The sequence below is a fragment of the Anomaloglossus baeobatrachus genome, chromosome 1 (genome assembly GCF_048569485.1).
Source record: "Anomaloglossus baeobatrachus isolate aAnoBae1 chromosome 1, aAnoBae1.hap1, whole genome shotgun sequence".
Taxonomy (NCBI): domain Eukaryota; kingdom Metazoa; phylum Chordata; class Amphibia; order Anura; family Aromobatidae; genus Anomaloglossus; species Anomaloglossus baeobatrachus.
In genome coordinates, this window is record NC_134353.1 from 338,914,153 (window position 1) to 338,931,038 (window position 16,886).

Consider the following 16,886-nt stretch of genomic DNA (forward strand, 5'->3'; position numbering starts at 1 on the left):
TCCCAAGAAATGTGCATTGGGACTCACGGAAGCCCGCTACTTGGGCTACGTGATAGGCCAAGGAGTGATTAAGCCCCAAATTAACAAGGTTGAGGCGATCCAGAAGTGGCCTAGACCCCTGACCACGAAGCAGGTTAGGGCCTTCCTGGGTATCGTGGGGTACTACAGGAGGTTTGTAAAGGATTTTGCGGGACTATCAGCCCCCTTGACTGACCTTCTCAAAGGCAAGAAGTCCGTCATGGTGCGCTGGACTCCGCAGGCCGAGGACTCCTTCCGGGCCCTGAAGGGGGTCCTGTGCGGACGGCCCGTTCTTGTCAACCCTGATTTCCGGAAGGAGTTCATAGTACAGACTGACGCCTCGGAGGTCGGCCTGGGGGCAGTGCTGTCTCAGGTGGTTCAGGGGGAGGAACACCCCGTCACCTTCTTAAGTAGGAAGCTCACCCCTCCCGAGCGGAATTATAGCGTAGTGGAGAAGGAGTGCCTGGCGATCAAGTGGGCCTTGGAGTCCCTACGCTATTACCTGCTGGGACGGCAGTTTCGCTTGGTGACGGATCACTCTCCACTGGTCTGGATGAGGTCCGCCAAGGAACGGAATGCCCGGGTTACCCGGTGGTTCCTTTCTCTGCAGAACTTCCGGTTTACGGTTGAACACCGGGCCGGTAGGTTGCAGGGCAACGCCGATGCCTTGTCCCGCGGCCCGTGTTTGATGGCTGGAGTTCAACCCCGCACGCTTGAACTAAGGGGGGGGGTATGTGAGACTGTGACCGGGGTTATCTATGACGGCCGGTATGTCTCGCCCAGGTTGTGCTCACTCCATGATAGAAAGTGAATCCACTATAGGGTTAATGCTGTTTCCCTACAGACTGAAGGAAGGGTTAAATAGAATCAGGAACGAGGGCAGGTGTGCCGGGTGTGAGGGAGTGATCACAACTCCCTGAGTCTCTGCTGGAGAGACATGTATATTGCTGTGGATTTTTGTTTGGACATTAAACACCGTGTGCTGTGAACCTTGATGCCTGGATCCCGTGTCTTCTGCTGCGCAGCCGACCGCGCTACCTCACAATATATATATATATATATATATATATATATATATATATATATATATATATATACAGTACAGACCAAAAGTTTGGACACACCTTCTTATTCAAAGAGTTTTCTTTATTTTCATGACTATGAACATTATAGATTCACATTGAAGGCATCAAAACTATGAATTAAGACATGTGGGATGAAATACTTAAAAAAGTGTGAAACAACTGAAAATATGTCTTATATTCTAGGTTCTTCAAAGTAGCCACCTTTTGCTTTGATTACTGCTTTGCACACTCTTGGCTTTCTCTTGATGAGCTTCAAGAGGTAGTCACCGGAAATGGTTTTCCAACAGTCTTGAAGGAGTTCCCAGAGATGCTTAGCACTTGTTGGCCCTTTTGCCTTCACTCTGCGGTCCAGCTCAAACCAAACCATCTCGATTGGGTTCAGGTCTGGTGACTGTGGAGGTCAGGTCATCTGGCGTAGCACCCCATCACTCTCCTTCTTAGTCAAATAGCCCTTACACAGCCTGGAGGTGTGTTTGGGGTCATTGTCCTGTTGAAAAATAAATGATGGTCCAACTAAACGCAAACTGGATGGAATAGCACGCTGCTGCAAGATGCTGTGATAGCCATGCTGGTTCTGTATGCCTTCAATTTTGCATAAATCCCCAACAGTGTCAAGGGCAAAGCACCCCCACACCATCACACCTCCTCCTCCATGCTTCACGGTTGGAACCAGCCATGTAGAGTCCATCCGTTCACCTATTCTACAAAGACACGGTGGTTGGGTCCAAAGATTTCAAATTTGCACTCATCAGGCCAAAGCACAGATTTCCACTGGTCTAATGTCCATTCTTTGTGTTCTTTAGCCCAAACAAGTCTCTTCTGCTTTTTGCCTGTCCTTCGCAGTGGTTTCTTAGCAGCTATTTTACCATGAAGGCCTGCTGCACAAAGTCTCCTCTTAACAGTTGTTCTAGAGATGAGGTGTGTCCAAACTTTTGGTCAGTACTGTATATAACATATATACAGTATATATGATAGACACATGCACATATCCACAAGCATATATACTATACATACAAACACACCGGTACTTTTACACATACTACTTATGAACAGAGATTTTATGCACATTTTATATATATATATATATATATATATATATATATATATATATATATATAGTGTATATACTTTTATATATATAAGTATATATATATATATATATATATATATATATATATAAAATGACACATGCAGAATTATATACAGTACCAGCAACATGGGTGTGTATGTAAAAGCATTGATTGCTCTCAGTGAGAGAAACAAAATTAAAATTTTGTAGTTGTGATACCTTTTAATGGCTAACTAAAATAAAATATGATGTTATAAAGCAAGCTTTCGAGACATCTCGGTAAAACCATGCCTGAGGAAGAGACCTGAGATGTCTCGAAAGCTTGCTTTATAACATCATATTTTATTTTAGTTAGCCATTAAAAGGTATCACAACTACAAAATTTTAATTTTGTTTCTCTCACTGAGAGCAATCAATCATTTTTCAACTGGCTAACACGGTACCAAAACCTTTTTCTTTTATGTAAAAGCAAACACAGATTCAATAAGTATATACTCACCTCTCTATTTCTTTATAAGTTACTGATGACCTGTGGAGCCCCTCAGCTGTGACCTTCACTCCTGCAGAAAGCAGCTCTACACACACACACGCACGCACGCACGCACGCACGCACGCACGCACGCACACACACACACACACACACAATGTTAGGAGTCAGCCGCTCCTCTTTGGCTGCGGCCTCCATCTTCTCCCCTCACTCTTAGCAGGTGGAAGGGCACAGTGTGATGCAGAGCCCTGAGCAGAGCTGCACGGTAACATAGGAGGGTCTCTTACTGGTTCCGGGGCTGATCGGCACTCAGCAGTTTCCTGGTGAGTGAGTCGGACCCCAGACATATATAATACTTATTACGTGCATGGCCCTCTCTTAGTTGCGAGGGGCCCCTTCCCCTCTGTGCCCCGGTAAAAAAATTGCACAAGCTATGTCAGCCACTGCACTGTCCTCTCAGCACTCCTCGTTCCCTCGCTGCTTCGGTTTGCTTCATCCCATCCTGTGCTCTGCTGTTTCATCTCAGCAGCACGCAGTGATGATGTCACTACGCTCTGCGAGCACAGGCACAGGGGGACAATGAAGAAAAATGGAGCAGAGCGCTCCTCTCCATTTTTCATCATTGCTGTGTGTGATGACGGGTGAGGGGGTCCCGTTGCCCTTCGCTGACATCGAGCCCCCCTGACTCACAGGCACATAGCGGCATCATGGTCTGCCACTAACCAGGACAGCTCCTCTCTTACAGAGAGGAGCTGGCTGCTGATCTGCAGGGCGGACCCCTAACCCTGCGGGCCTGGACGCAATGGTGACCCCTGCAACCGTAGTAGTTACGCCCCTGGATGTGCAGGAGCCGCCTGTATTTTACCGTGGATGCTCCACTATAAAGAGGATAACGACTAACAGGTATTGCGTACAGTTGTAATGTGGGCCCCTAGAGTCAATGCCTTCTGTGGGCCCCAGATGACCCAGTCCGACCCTGATGGCGCCCCCTGCAGTCACACTGCACCCTGAATGGTACGATCTCTTTGATATGTTACCAGTATATTGTAGGTTGGAGTCACTGTGATACATTTGCTGTTGTGAAATCTGTTATTGCTTTTGTTTTCTCCACCTCTGAAACAGATGGATCCACAAAATCAGGACCACACCTCAAGCGTTCACCGAAGCAAAATATGCAAAATCAGGATGGATACCGCCACTTGAGACAATCCAGTACGTATGTCATTTCTGGGAATAAAGTACTATAGGAGAAGTCGTTATACAAGGTTAGGTTTTTGCGTGACCCAGTGGTGGAGGGCAGCATTTGTAGGGACCCAGTGGTGAGGGTAGCATTTGTAGTGGCGCAGTGGTGAGGGCAGCATTTGTTGTGACCCAGTGGTGAGGGCAGCATTTATAGTGACCCAGTGGTGAGGGCAGCATTTGTAGTGACCCAGTGGTGAGGGCAGCATTTATAGTGACCCAGTGGTGGAGGGAAGCCTTTGTAGTGACCCAGTGGTGAGCGCAGCATTTATAGTGACCCAGTGGTGGAGGGCAGCATTTGTAGTGTCGCGGGCGGAGGAGGGCACGCTGCGCTCTCCCACTGCTCGGGTCCGGCTGCTGCTGCTGCTGCCGCTGCTCGGTGGTGGCTCGAGCGGTGGGCCGGATCCCGGGGACTCGAGCGGCGTTCCTCGCCCGTGAGTGAAAAGGGTGGGGATTGATTGTGGGGATTGGATACTGTCCGTGACGCCACCCACAGTTGTGGTGATATTGGTGACACCACCTCTGCTCTGGACGGGGATCCCGGGAGCGATGACAGGGAGCAGCTTTGATGTTAGTTCTCCCCTTCGTGGGTAGGGGGGTTGGTTGTCCCGGGGCCCGGTGATGGGGTAGGGATGGATGGCAGGCGGGTTACGGGGCCTGGTGAGGTGCAGGGTCGCGGGGGCAGCGCTGTGCCGCACGGCACGGTGGTACTCACTCAGCCAATGATCAGGACACAGTTCTCGGTAAAACACTCGGCTGGATGGACGGGTCCCACAGACGGCTGCGGTGTTGTTTCTCCCGGCAGGTTGATGGTGACTGCCTTTCCCTGCACCTATGTAGTGTAACGGTTCCAATGGGTTCCCACCGGTAACCCGCTCCCCAGCTTGGATGGGTGCTGAAGGAGCCCCTTTTGCCCGCAGGCTCTGGCCCTGGGAACTTTAGCCTTGGCGGTGACTGTGTTTCCCTCTCTCGGTTTGACGGTTGCCTTCTGTCGGGACTTGGCTGCTGGGAAACCCAGGAGGTTCCCTTCGCTAACGGATTTGGCAAGTTCACGGCGACTCCTAGCCTTGCCGGGGTCCGTAAGCCCCTGCCGGATGGTGCTGGCTTCTCTTTGCGTACCGGTTCGGTACCGCCGGGCCACCGCCCATCCACGGTCCTTACGGCTAGCTCCAATAGGCCACTCCTGCAGACGGTCACCACCGTCTGCCAACCTTGCTGATCCGTCCGGGCCACACACCCGGACCAACTTCAGGATGCTTAACTACCACTTTACTCCTCTCTCAACTCTACTCAAACTGATCTGCCTGGTTTTCCCTCCTCCAGGACTGTGAACTCCTCGGTGGGCGGGGCCAACCGCCTGGCCCACCCCCTGGTGTGGACATCAGCCCCTGGAGGGAGGCAACAAGGGTTTGTGTCTGACTTCGGTGTGCCTGACCGGGAGTGTGGGGTGTGTAGGTGTGGTTATCTGTGGCCCCTGGCTTGTCCAGGGCGCCACATTCCCCCTTAGTAAAATGCAGACCGTCCGCGGGCTGCCCGTCCATCACCGGTTTTATTTTCACAAGCTGGAAAAGATAAACGGTAAACATATTACAAGCATAATAACATCTTCCCACATCGGGAGGTACTCTTACTTAAACGTTACTAACGGTGTTGGCTTCCGGTCTCTCCCACCCAAGCAACCTGGCCCTGATGCTGCCCCTAAGCAAACAGGCAGCACCCCTTGACCCCAGTCCAGCACAAGTTACCCGAGCGGGTTCTGTCCTTTTCAGGGGACCCACGTCCATGGGGAACCCCTGAAACCCCCAGAGGATTGCCACCGGTTCCGGTGATGGCTGGGCCCCAGCCTGCTCCACTGCGGGCCCTTCCTCCAATCTGCCTCTCCGGAGGCGGCAACGGTGAAAGCCACAAACATTATTATTTACAAGCCACAAGTTCGTGGTTGCCCTGCAAGTTCTCAGGCTTGTCCATAAGGAGTCCCTTACGCAAAACTTGAAAACAGTTCCCACGGGGACAACGGTGCCGGCAACGACCGGTTTCAATCACGGATTGTCAATCAGGTGAATCTTCGGTTATCATTCTTTTTTAACATTCATTTTCAACTTTTAAACGGTACTTTTAACACACACAGACACAATTCCCCCTCTTTAAAGAGTAGTTTCCCTGTAGCTAAGTGGGGGTCTACCTAGGTTAGGACGAGTGGACCTCCGGGGTCCGGTGTCAGTGGTGACAGGCAGTGGGGCAGAGGGAACAATCAGTTCCTCTTCCCTGCTATCGTGTGGGGCAGGCGGAGGCATAGGGGAGCTGGGTACAGGTTCATCCCTGGGCACTGGCTCATGGTTGACCACTTCCATCACTTCCTCATCCACGGGTTGTGGGAACAGTATCACTGGAAGAATCACCGCGCCATTCTGTGTAGGCCAGTCTGCTGTAAAGTCACCCATTATGGTGTGGATTACCTCTTTTGCCTTCTCCGCCGGTCTAGGAACCGGAGCTTCAGCCGCTGCCCTCAATGCTGGTGGGCACCTCTTTAGATGGTCCCGGGAAACCGTGGCCAAAGTGCCCCCTTGGTCAAGACTGATCTGGTAGGCCTTCCCATCTTCCCATCCTGTGGGCTGTATGACATATGGGGTTTGCTCCCATTGATCATCCAGCTTGTGGGTCCTCCTCTTTCGCTTCAGCACTACATCTCCAGGTTGGAAAGGGCCAGCAGACGCCTTCTGGCTGGCCTCATCCTTCCTTCTCAGCGTGCAAGGGCCACACTCTCGGCACCAGGCCTCTACAGATTCCCGCATTTCACTCCAATAGAACCGCTCTCTCAACAGCATCTCTAGTTTCTTCCATCCGAAGTGTCCAGCACCATCATGGTATGCTTGCAGGACGGTGAGCACGTTAGCTTGGGGAATCACCAACTGGCGGATCTTCTCATGAGTCTTCGGGTTAATCAGCTCACGGTACACAGGCGTTGGGCTTCGGCTGGGGCGGCAGGGTCTATCCCAGCAGCGCCTTGTTCCACCAAGATCTTGACTAGGCGGATAGCGGGTGCCTGGTGCTAGGCTTCTTGCCACTCCTGGCTGGGCAGCGGGTCCAGGTTTACCCGTTGTTGATGGACATGCACCTTCTCAGTCGGTGGCTGATGAAATGCGGGCAACTCAATCTCTTCGAGGTCGTCATCCTCGGGCCCTTCTTCCAACAGGTGGGGCATCCAAGAGAGTGCATCGGCATTAACGTTGGCACGGCCGGCCCTGTACTTGATGGTGAAATTGTAGTTGGCTAGCCTAGCCACCCACCGCTGTTCCAACGCGCCCAGCTTGGCTGTGTCCAGGTGGGTCAGGAGGTTATTATCCGTGAAAGCGGTAAACTTAGCCGCTGCCAGGTAATGGCGGAACCGCTCGGTGATAGCCCACACCAGTGCCAGGAGTTCAAGCTTGAAAGAGCTGTAGTTCTCAGGGTTCCTCTCGGTCGGTCGAAGCCTTCGGCTAGCATAAGCAATCACTTTTTCTTTTCCGTCTTGGACCTGGGATAGGACTGCCCCCAAGCCTACATTACTGGCATCGGTGTAGAGGATGAAGGGGTAGTTGTAATCAGGGTATGCTAGGATTTCTTCTCCGGTCAGGGCCGCTCTCAGCTGACGGAAGGATTCCTCATGCCTTTCTTCCCACACCAATGGGGCTCCTAGGGGTCTACCACCTTTGGTCTGTCCCACGAGGAGGTCTTGCATGGGGGCGGCCATCTTCGTGTACCACTTGATGAAGCGACGGTAATACCCCACTAGGCCTAGGAACTGCCTCACTTCTCTCACCGTGGTCGGCCTCGACCAGTCCTGGATGGCGGAGATTTTCTCAGGGTCAGGGGCGACACCCTCTACACTGACCACATGCCCTAGGTACTGCACTCTGGGTTTCAGCAGATGACACTTTGAGGGCTTCAACTTCATCCCATATTTGGCAAGGGACGCGAATGTAACGCCCCTGTAAACGGGTCGTTACAGGGTATTAAATGTTACCCCATTTTTCCCGGGCAGGAGGAAGAAGGGTCCCCACAACACACACTAACATCACACTGGCAGGAAGGAGTTAACAGCATTTGCAGCATGAAGTTTGTTCTGAGTCCATGACTCATCCTGTCTCATTAATGAGCAGGTGGCTGGACACAGGCAGGTTCCCATGACAACCAAGGGGAGGGGGGCCTGAAGGAGTGAGTTTAGTGCAGAGCACACAGAAGTTTAGGCAGAACGTCAGGGGCTGCAAGGGAGTGCAGACATCCAGAGAACCGCTCCTGTTGAGGAGATGCCACGAGACCAGGGCTGATAACACCTAGAGGAGGGGAATGGAGCTGAGGACTGGGGTTCCCTGGAGCAAGTTGTACCCGGTGGCGGTTGTGTTAGGTCCGCTACTGGGGAGGAGAGAGACAGAGAGGCGGCGAGTTCCCAAGATGCTCTATGCCACGGGGACGGCACTAACACACCGAAAGGCAGAGACCCCCAGAACACCTCACCGGACACGCCTTCCTCCTACCTGCCCGGGACCGACCAAAGACTACAGGCGGCGAGGACCAGCACCCGGGTGCGATGGGAAACGGACTTTAAATAAAGAACAACTGGAACCGCACACCGTGACTGCTGTGAGTAATGCCGCCGCCTTGTGCCCCCGGTGTCCCTGAGGACTGTTGCCCTGGGTCTCATTAACCTCCCGGGGCTCCCCCGCTCCACCCGTGGGGAGCGATTCTATCCGGCTGCCCGTAACACCTGCCCCAGAGAGAGACTGCGCAGCGGCGGCTTAACACCTGGCCGCAAACCACGGGTGGCGCTGCAAGCACCCCCGTCCCCGTCCCGTACTGTTTCCTGGGGAAGAGCGATGGCAAGCCCCCCCAGGGACCCCGTTACCCTCCTTCCGTCCCCCTTGTAATACCGGACTGACGGTCGAACTTTCCTTTTTATTGATACCCGCCGGGGGTCACGGAAGCCGGGTCGGGCCACTCACAGCCTGACCCCGAATACCACCGGCCCGGTGACCGTGCGAGCCCTGCAAGCCCCGGCGTGGGCGTTTCACGAACACCTCGGCTAGGTGCTCCAGGTGGGCTTCATATGTCTGGGAGTACACAATCACATCATCCAGGTACAGCAGGACGGTCTCAAAATTTAGATGCCCCAGACAGCATTCCATCAGTCGTTGGAAGGTTCCAGGGGCATTGCACAGCCCGAACGGCATGCTATTAAACTCACAGAGTCCCATAGGGGTGGCAAATGCACTCTTCTCTCGGTCTTCGGGCGCCACAGCCACCTGCCAGTACCCACTGGTGAGGTCAAGGGTGGAAAAATAGTTAGCGGTTCTCAGCGCAGCCAGAGATTCCTCAATGCGGGGCAGAGGTTAAGCATCCTTATGCGTTATCTGGTTAATTTTCCGATAATCCACACACATCCGCATGGTGCCATCCTTCTTCTTAACCAGTACCAACGGGGCGGCCCAGGGACTACAGCTGTCCCTAATAACTCCTGCCTCCTTCATGTTCCTCAACATGTCCTTGGCACATTGGTAGTGTGCAGGGGGAATAGGCCTGTACCTCTCTTTGGTAGGGGGGTGCTCACCGGTGGGGATATGGTGTTGGACCCCTTTAATCTGACCAAAGTCTAGGGGATGTTTGCTAAAAACTCGCTCATACTCCCGTACCACCCGGTATACCCCTTCTTTGTGATGTGTAGGGGTATCGTCAGTGCCTACATGTAGCTGTCGGCACCACTCGTCTAACTCCCCTTGGGATGGGTGAGTGCTGGCAGTAGGTGGTGAGGTTGGGGGAACGGCCTCGCGGATGGTGTGGGAATCCAGAGTGAACAACTTGGCAAGGGTAGCGTACCGGGGAAGCCTGACTTCTTCCTCCCCGCAGTTCAGCGCCCTTATGGGCACCCTCCCCTTCTTTACATTTACCACCCCTCGGGCGGCCATTACTGTGGGCCAGTGTTCAGAGGGCATGGGCTCTATCATGGCGGGGTAGTCACACCCCTGGGGCCCTACCGCTGCCCTACACCAAATCATCATCTCGCTCCTGGGAGGTACAATCAAAGGGGCAACATCCATCACTCTCACCCCACCAATCTCTCCTCCTGTCGAGTTCACATGTTGGCGGTACATCAGGGCTCGGATCTGACGCTACACAGCTCTCTGTCGGCTCCCCGCCGCCGTGGCGGCCAGCTGCTGCAGTAGGGTCAGCACATCACTCATATAGTGCTCCATTACGTTAGTCCCTAGCACTACCTTCGGGTTATGATCACTGGGTTCATTCTTTATCACAATCATACCCTGGTGTTGCAGTTCAGCTCGTCCCACAGTCATAGCCACTTGCTTGTACCCCACATGGGTCAATGGGAGTCCATCAGCAGCAATCAGTGTCATACTGGCATCTGGGGGAGCCAGTTCGTCTTTTCCCCAATACCGTTGATACAGTGTGTATGGTATGGTGGTTACCTGTGATCCAGTGTCCAGGAGAGTCATCACTGGTATGCCGTCCACAGCCACGGGGATGATGGGCCGGGCCCCAATGTACCGGTCCCTCCAGTCTGGGGGGCCATGGGGTTCTACTCCTGAGGATTGGCCCGTGACCCCAGGGGTTGCTCGTTTAACAGATTGGGGGTCCATACCGTGAGTCATTGGCCCTTCGCCGCTGCATCCAGGGGACGTCCTCAGGGCTGTCGGCGAGCTGCATCTTCACCGGGGCCTGGGATCTGGTCGGAGGCTGGAGTGCGGCGAGGATCTTAGCGAGGTCCCCATCCATGCGGCGAACCTGAGCAGCGAGTTCTTCCATCGTTCCGCTTGGGGCTGCAGGCACTGGAGGTGCTGGTGGGGTAGGGGCCATAACGACGGGAGCAGTCTCCACCGGCCACGGGGCTGGCTCAGGGGCTTCCGATGCGGGGGGTTGCAGGGCTTTGATGGCCCGTTCCTTTAATACGGCAAAGTCCACATCAGGGTGTTCTAGGGCCCACAGCCGAAGTTGTTTGCGGTCCTCTGAGGACCTCATCCCCTACACAAACTGCTCACTTAACATTTTGTTACTGTCCGCACTGTTGATGGTGTCCACCCGCTTCAGTGTGCGGAGTGCGGTTTGCAGGCGCAAGGCATAGTCCCGAATACTATCTGCGGGCCGTTGCCGCCATTGATAGAACTGCATCCGCAACTTGGCTTCAGTACGGGTCTCAAAGGCAGTCTGCAACTTCTCAAAGATGGTGGCTACAGAGGACCTGTCCCCTTCGGCCCAGGTCTCCGCCTCTTGCTCAGCCACGCCGGTTAGCTGCCCCAGCACTAGCGCTGCACGTTGCTTATCAGTCAGGGGGTACAGCTCTATTAGCGGACTAAGCTTTTTCCGGAAAACCTGCAAGGCATCAGGTTTCCCATCGTACTGCGGTAACCAGGCAGCTCCGGGCACATAGGGCAGAGAGAACGGCATCACCTGAGCGAGAGCTGGGGCCGCGGCGCCCCCCGCCAGCGCGGCCGGGACCTGTGCAGGCCCATTCCCATCTACGGGTGCTCCCACGACTGCGTCCGCCGCTCCTCCAGCGGCTTCTTCGGGCGCAGACATCTTGCTTCCGTCCCCCTTAGTCTCTTTCCGGCTCCTCCTCTACAGAGGCGGGGTTTTGGCCTTCGCGCCTCCACTACTCGAGGAGACGCTCGAGCGGGAATTCTTCGCGCCCAAGAAGGCGGCTTCTCAAATTTTCCGGCCGGACACCTCCGGCGGTTACCAGACGGCAGAGCGGTAAGATCCTGTTCGTGACGCCAAGTTGTCGCGGATGGAGGAGGGCATGCTGCGCTCTCCCACTGCTCGGGTCCGGCTGCTGCTGCTGCCGCTGCTCGGTGGTGGCTCGAGCGGTGGGCCGAATCCCGGGGACTCGAGCGGCGTTCCTCGCCCGTGAGTGAAAAGGGTGGGGATTGATTGTGGGGATTGGATATTGTCCATGACGCCACCCACGGTTGTGGTGATATTGGTGACACCACCACTGCTCTGGACGGGGATCCCGGGAGCGATGACAGGGAGCAGCTTTGATGTTAGTTTTCCCCTCCGTGGGTAGGGGGGTTGGTTGTCCCGGGGCCCGGTGATGGGGTAGGGATGGATGGCAGGCGGGTTACAGGGCCTGGTGAGGTGCAGGGTCGCAGAGGCAGCGCTGTGCCGCACGGCACGGTGGTACTCACTCAGCCAATGATCAGGACACAGTTCTCGGTAAAACACTCGGCTGGATGGACGGGTCCCACAGACGGCTGCGGTGTTGTTTCTCCCGGCAGGTTGATGGTGACTGCCTTTCCCTGCACCTATGTAGTGTAACAGTTCCAATGGGTTCCCACCGGTAACCCGCTCCCCAGCTTGGATGGGTGCTGAAGGAGCCCCTTTTGCCCGCAGGCTCTGGCCCTGGGAACTTTAGCCTTGGCAGTGACTGTGTTTCCCTCTCTCGGTTGGACGGTTGCCTTCTGTTGGGACTTGGCTGCTGGGAAACCCAGGAGGTTCCCTTCGCTAACGGATTTGGCAAATTCACGGCGACTCCTAGCCTTGCCGGGGTCCGTAAGCCCCTGCCGGATGGTGCTGGCTTCTCTTTGCGTACCGGTCCGGTACCGCCGGGCCACCGCCCGTCCACGGTCCTTACGGCTAGCTCCAATAGGCCACTCCTGCAGACGGTCACCACCGTCTGCCAACCTTGCTGATCCGTCCGGGCCACACACCCGGACCAACTTCAGGCTGCTTAACTACCACTTTACTCCTCTCTCAACTCTACTCAAACTGATCTGCCTGGTTTTCCCTCCTCCAGGACTGTGAACTCCTCGGTGGGCGGGGCCAACCGCCTGGCCCACCCCCTGGTGTGGACATCAGCCCCTGGAGGGAGGCAACAAGGGTTTGTGTCTGACTTCGGTGTGCCTGACCGGGAGTGTGGGGTGTGTAGGTGTTGTTATCTGTGACCCCTGGCTTGTCCAAGGTGCCACAGTAGCGACCCAGTAGTGGAGGGCAGCATTTATAGTAACCCAGTGGTGAGGGCAGCATTTGTAGTGACCCAGTGGTGGAGGGAAGCATTTGTAGTGACCCAGTGGTGAGGGAAGCATTTATAGTGACCCAGTGGTGGAGGGCAACATTTGTAGCGACCCAGTAGTGGAGGGCAGCATTTATAGTGACCCAGTGGTGAGGGCAGCATTTATAGTGACCCAGTGGTGAGGGCAGCATTTGTAGTGGCCCAATGGTGGAGGGCAGCATTTGTAGTGACCCATTGGTGGAGGGCAGCATTTGTAGTGACCCAGTGGTGAGGGCAGCATTTATAGTGACCCAGTAGTGGAGGGCAGCATTTGTAGTGACCCAGTGGTGAGGGCAGCATTTATAGTGACCCAGTAGTGGAGGGCAGCAATTGTAGTGACCAAGTGGTGAGGGCAGCATTTGTAGTGACCCAGTGGTGAGGGCAGCATTTGTAGTGACCCAGTGGTGAGGGCAGCATTTGTAGTGACACAGTGGTGGAGTGCAGCATTTGTAGTGACCCAGTGGTAGAGGGCAGCATTTGTAGTGGCCCACTGGTGGAGGGCAGCATTTCTAATGACCCAGTGGTGGAGGGCAGCATTTGTATTGACACAGTGGTGGAGGGTAGCATTTGTAGTGACCCAGTAGTGGAGGGCAGCATTTGTAGTGACCCAGTGGTGGAGGGCAGCATTTGTAGAGAACCAGTGGTGAGGGCAGCATTTGATTTGTAGTGGCCCAGTGGTGAGGGCAGCATTTGTAGTGGCCCAGTGGTGGAGGGCAGCATTTGTAGTGGCCCAGTGGTGGCGGGCAGCATTTGTAGTGACCCAGACATTTATTGCTCACCCCCGCTGGTCCAGTGCTCTCTATTACTCCCTAGTTATCCCGTAGTTGTTTTACCACCACAGGCGATCCACCTGGCTGACTATTTCTAGTGGTTCAGCTTAATAACAGCATACATGGAATCTCAGGAGTTAATATTAAAAGGAAGGTGCTATAAAAAAAATAAAATAAAATAATGAAATAACTGAAAAAATGTAAAGTATTAATGTTTTAATGTTTTGTGGAAATATTGTAATTAGCTTTTAACTGACCAAAATATAAAAAAAATGTAAAAAGTTTGCTATTTTCCACTCTTAAGCACTAGGGGGAGCAGCTGCTGAAAACCTAGTGTACAACTAGCTCACATTACAACTGCAGTAAAAGTGGGTGGAATCTGCTCTCCTGTGTGTCACCTCACCTTCTACTTCTGGGTGTTTCCAAAAGGATAAGGGAGGATGAAGTTTAGTATCACATGCGGAGCCATTTTGTTGGTGACTGCAAGTGATCCTGAACTATGGAAAGTGTCACCAAGGACAGCTGTCATAGTGCTACACAGTATAATGTGCCCCACTTTATACTCTGCCTCCATATTATTGTGCCACTATATTACCGTGCCCCCATATACTGTGCCACCATATTACTGTGCTACCTCCTATCCCTGCAGTTCCTCCTGTCAACTCCTGCTCGCGCTGAGCACAGAGTGCTGACAGGAAGAACTGTCAAGAGTAGATGTTCAAAGTGAGTATAGACGGTGGCGAGCGTGATCACAGCCTGACCTGGTATTGTGCTGTAGATAGCAGGCTGCGATCACCGCTCCATGCTGCATGTATTCCCCTCGGACCTCCACTCCCGGCAATTCTTCATGTCAGCCTGGTGTCTTGGCAGCGCCTCCTGTCAGCACTTAGAGCACAGAGCGGTGACAGGAGGAGTTGCCAGGAGTGGAGGTCGGAGGTGAGTACATGCGATACATGGGAGCGGTGATGATGATCGCAGCCTGCCATGTACAGTACAATACCAGGGTCAGGCTGTGATTACCGCTCGCCGACACTGTGCTCAGGGGGAAGTGAGTGCACCGTATATGCTGTGGGCTCCACAGAGATGGCGCCGATCTCCTCCCTCTGCTGTGATAGGACAGCCCGGGGGGCGTGCTCAGATTACAGTAGGAAGCAGCTACAGTGCAGGAGATAGTCGGTGTCCGACCCTATTATCTCTATGCACAGGAGCTGCCGTATATGAGAAGTGTAACTGTCGTCACACACTGTACATCCAAGATGGCATCACCCAGTGTTTGAGTAAAAATAGAATTAAATAAAAACTAAACAATTAATTTAATTTTGTATTAAAAATAATTGATTCCATAATCAGTATTATTACAAAAATTACAATCACAGCAGCTTCCCTTTAAAGGGCCTGCAATGTAAAAACCATTTCAACATCTGAATGAGGCATTACAGTGTTCTTCTAAATTGTGGACCCTGCATGGACGCTACTAAGTCAGTGTTCGGTAATCAGTGGTGTTTACATGAGGATTCGGACATCTGCTGCCCTAATATTGGTGGGAGATCCTAACGATTGGTCATCAGTAGTGAAATCTTGGAAAATCCCTTTATCTGTGATGTAGGAAATGTACAAAGCTTGTCACGAAAGTATTTGGGTTGGATTCAGAAAATAGGGAATATACTATGTCTGTCGTCCTCTTGAAAATCCCCCTTTTACAAATCCTAATCTCCTTCGTTACTTGTACATTTCCATGAGATAATATATGTTTTATGTACTACAGAGAGGAGACCAACGAAATTGAACTGGAGGAGACTACCGAAATTGAACAGGAGCAGAACACTCGCATGACCAGGTAAGAGAAGATTTACTGAGCAAACTGTCTAGATGATTCCTTATTACTGTGTGTCACTATATGACATGTTGCTTATTTGTGCCTATAAGGCCATGTTCACACGTTGCATAAATTCTGATTCTTTTAGTTTCTGCAGCTGTCTGCTCTAAACTAAATAAATCATTTTTGTTGCTTTTTTATGCCTTTTCTCCATTATTTAATAATAATAATAATAATAATAATAATTAATAATTATTATTATTATTATAATTGTCCAAGCAAAGTGGATGAGACGTAATGAAATCTCCGCCCCTTTTACGTCTAAAGACGCTGCTGAACTGTGCGGTTTTGGTGGGGTTTTTTTTTTTATAAGCTTCAGGATTCACATCTGCAACAAACATGTATCAAATAAGGAGGACAATGCATAAAAAAATACCGCACACACGCAATAATCAGAGAAGAATGTTATTACGCCCCTTGTCGTGCGGACACCTGCAGAAAAAACGCAGCATTTACGCAACGTGTGAACACGGCCTCAAAAATACATTTTTATTATATTTTTTTCCTGGGTTTTAATAAAGAAAAATAATAAATTGTGCCTTTTTTTTACGCTATTTTCTGATCCTCATAAATAATCTGATCGCTGTCTTGTTCGGGTCATTACGATTACAGGGATACCAAATATGTCCGTGTTATTTGCTGATTTGTGATGATTATTATTTTATAAAAAAAAGTGTAATAAAATGACTATTCTATTTATTTTTTTTGTATTATTATTTTAGTAATTTTATTAGAAGAAAAGAAAAACTCTTTTCCTCCCCCTTTAGAACACAGGAGGTAGAGACGCTGCTCTGGGCAATGGAGCTCTGTGTCCTATGTGAGAGGCTGTATAAGAGACTGTATTGTAGGCTCATCTATATAAAATCCTCCCTCTTACATTATTGTTCCTTGTGGCTCAGCAGCTAAGGGCTGCTGGACACGTGTTTGAAAGTTACTGGTTTGAATCCAAGGTGGTGATGATAAAGAAAAGTTTTTTATATGTATTTGTATTTTTTTTTCTTTATAGTTGTACTATGGGAACAAATGAATCTGACTCTCCTTCACCTACAAAGAGATGCAGTATCTCTCTATCTATCGATCTATCTATCTATCTACAGTCATATGAAAACGTTTGTGCACCCCTATTAATGTTAACCTTTTTTTCTTTAGAACAAATTGGGTTTTTGCAACAGATATTTCAGTTTCATATATCTAATAACTGATGGACTGAGTAATATTTCTGGATTGAAATGAGGTTTATTGTACTAACAGAAAATGTGCAATCCGCATTTAAACAAAATTTGACCGGTGCAAAAGTATGGGCAC

At 51.7% G+C, this 16,886-nt stretch overlaps 1 long non-coding RNA gene across 1 annotated transcript in view; it reads left to right on the forward strand.

Annotated features, from left to right (window-relative positions):
• The first annotated feature begins 3,787 nt into the window (after positions 1–3,787).
• The window catches only part of LOC142292437 (uncharacterized), a 38,632-nt gene continuing 25,533 nt past the window's right edge, over positions 3,788–16,886 (forward strand). Inside the window, exons 1-2 of the long non-coding RNA XR_012750605.1 lie at positions 3,788–3,871; positions 15,471–15,542. This is a non-coding gene — a long non-coding RNA (uncharacterized LOC142292437). The remainder of the gene's footprint in view (positions 3,872–15,470; positions 15,543–16,886) is intronic.